Source organism: Cryptomeria japonica, chromosome 5, assembly GCF_030272615.1.
Source record: "Cryptomeria japonica chromosome 5, Sugi_1.0, whole genome shotgun sequence".
Classification (NCBI taxonomy): domain Eukaryota; kingdom Viridiplantae; phylum Streptophyta; class Pinopsida; order Cupressales; family Cupressaceae; genus Cryptomeria; species Cryptomeria japonica.
This window is the reverse complement of record NC_081409.1, coordinates 902,500,154-902,503,142: the sequence shown is the minus strand read 5'-3', so window position 1 is coordinate 902,503,142 and position 2,989 is coordinate 902,500,154. Positions and strand designations below refer to the sequence as shown.

Genomic DNA, 2,989 nt, shown 5'->3' with positions numbered 1-2,989 from the left:
GGACAAAGTAAATCTAAGGTCTACAATTAGTGAAAAATGAAAACATTTATTTTCTTAAATATATAATCGTTTACATAATAACTATTTTTTATTATAATAGTAAAAATAACTCTTTCAATAAAAGTAAAACATATAAATAAAGATCTTTTGTCCACATGAAAAGAGGTTTATTTTTCCCTCCCAAGCAGTCATGGGTTCCTTTGAAAAATATCATCTGTTAGGGAAGATATTTTGGATGATAATCAACTTCTAGAAGTTATTCGTCATTATGATCTCTTGAACGGGCAAGCGAATCATGAGGAATTTCCCCAAAATGTGAGACCCTTCCATTTAGTTGTTGGCAATGTGGGTAGAGTTTTGAGTTCAGATTTGAAGAGCCGAATCTTTTCGAAGATACATGTTATATTAGCTATATTAGGTCATGAACATGGGCAACCAAGATCCTCTGCACCAATCACCTATGGAAGGACTGGTAATTTGTTAACTATGAAGGAGGGGAGCTGATATTTGTATATGCACATTGTGCAAGGAACACTGATTATCTGGTGGTGTTTATTATGGTCTCCGAATGGCTGACTCAGGTTGAAGTCTTTGGATGTTTTGGTGTTTTTTGGGTAAATTTTTTAACACCATTTAGGTTTTTGGGGATGTAGTATATTTCTATATACTTAGGTATTTAGGTTGCATCCTCAGAGGTGGACTCCTTTTATGCATTGTAATCTTGAGCAAGGAATGTAGGTTGGAGGTGGAAGGTTTTCTTAGCTGGTTCTTTCCTCCAAGAGCTCTTGAACCAGTTTACTATTATAATAAATATATTCGTAAGATTTGAAAGTAATAAAATGGGTTGGTAAGATTATAGAGTTTAGCAAACAGACTTCCATTTTTAACCAAACTCTAATTGAAAGTCTACTTTATTAAGATAATTAATTTTTATTTTTAATGCAATAAATAAATCTTATTTAATTTTTTATTAATTTTAAAAGATAATAATACATAATTTGAATAGAAAGATGCATGATAAAAGACACACCTTCAACCCAAAATAGTTAAAAGCACACCGAATGGAAGCAGCATGTAGGGCCAAAGTAAACCTAAATTCTCAAATGCAGGTCCATCATGAGTGGAAAATGAAAACATTAGTATGCGTCGGCCTACATTTCCACAATAAGTGCTGATATACTCCATACCATATTTAAATGGATGATTTGGGCTATCAATAAACATTTTTAAGGCATTCTAAATTGTAGAGGCCGGTTTTCCTGCAATAGGGTTTGCTATTTTCTTAGTTGGAGAAGAAGATGGGAAACAAATCCAGCAGAATACCAGAGGTTTCCAAGGAAGTGCATATTTTGATGGTGGGTCTTGATTCTGCAGGGAAAACTACAATCCTATACAAGTTAAACCTTGATGAAGTTGTTCAGACCATTCCCACAGTGGGGTTCAATGTGGAGAAAGTGAAGCACAAGAATGTTACCTTCGTTGTGTGTGATGTTGGGGGCCAGGAAAATATCAGGCCCCTCTGGAAGGAATACATTGGGCATTCCAATGGCGTTATTTTTGTTGTAGACAGTGATGACAGGGAGCGTATTAGTGAGGCAAAAGATGTGTTGCACAATTTGCTGAAAGAGAAAGAGCTGAGAGATGCTGCTGTTGTTGTGTTTGCAAACAAGAATGATTTTCCCAATGCAATGAGTGTTTTAGAGATCACAGAGGAGCTTGAAATGTCTTCTTTAACTCAACGCCATTGGCATGTTCAGAGCTCCTGTGCTACTTCTGGTGATGGTCTCTATGAAGGCTTGGATTGGCTTTCTAATAATGTGTAGACATGTTTGAAGCTTACATGAATATAGAAGGAAGGTGGGTTTTGTTCAAAAGTTTATGTAATGTTGATCGATTTTATCTTTATTTTTTTCTTTATTTTCTCTTATCATTCTATGATAGATAACAGAGAGTGTGATCAAGATCTATAACCATTTACGCAATCAAATTCAGAAATAGCACAGGACTCATTCAAGTAATCAAATCCAAAAACAGCATACAAACAAATTTGAATTCGTTAGTTCTTAGATTTTAAGAATTTGATGATGTATCAGAAAATATGATCTGAAATGTTGATGCAAAACAAACTTGAATTTGTTACAAATATTTAAGTCTTAAATTATGAGTTTTCCTGAATAAAGATAATGTTTTGTGAGAAAGCACAATTATATTTTTCTAATATTTTTAAAGTTATCGTTACTGTAAATAGCCAAATTTTTGGTATTGAGAAAAAAATTGTTTCATGTTGTATCTTTGAATTGCAGAATTTTATGTTTAATAATAAGTTTACATAAATGAAAATCTTCCTACACTAAAATGTTCCCATTAGGGAGAGAAAATTTAGGAGAGGTGTAAGGTGATGTAAATGAGGCTAACTAAGTATCACATGCATCAAACTTATTCCTTTTAATAATACTAGGAAGAACACTATACAAAGACAAGTCGGACAAAGGTTTAGTTTTATCTCAAAATTGGCAACATGAAAGGATTTGGAAAAGTCCCATTTTTTTTTTTTGTCTAGGATTTCTAATCCAATGGAGCAAACAATGAAATGAAATAAAAATTTCTTTCCAATAAATGTAATTAATAAAGAAACCAAGTAATGCAAGTATATAAACTAAGCATTGCATGTACATAAATTAAGTAATGCAATGAATGAATGTGTCTAATTTTTTTTTTTTTATGAAATAATTAAATTTAAAAGTAAGAATAAAAAATATGCAAGTGTAAGACATGTTAGGTTCACCAAGATGTAATGTATGGAAATAGGGTTCGCAAGTGTATGCATGCAAACTAGGAACAAGAGCTAATTCACAATGATCATATTATAAGGATAATAAACTCAATATATTCAACCTAAATTATATTAGGAAGAGGGTTGAATGCAGATTGGATTCCATTCCTTTTGATTGAGTTGAAAAAGAGAAATTGAAAGGATGCCAATTCAATG

At 32.4% G+C, this 2,989-nt stretch overlaps 1 pseudogene; it reads left to right on the top strand.

The window, feature by feature from the left end:
• The first annotated feature begins 235 nt into the window (after positions 1 to 235).
• On the top strand, positions 236 to 1,823 carry LOC131034660 (ADP-ribosylation factor 1-like; annotated as a pseudogene).
• Positions 1,824 to 2,989: the final 1,166 nt, after the last annotated feature.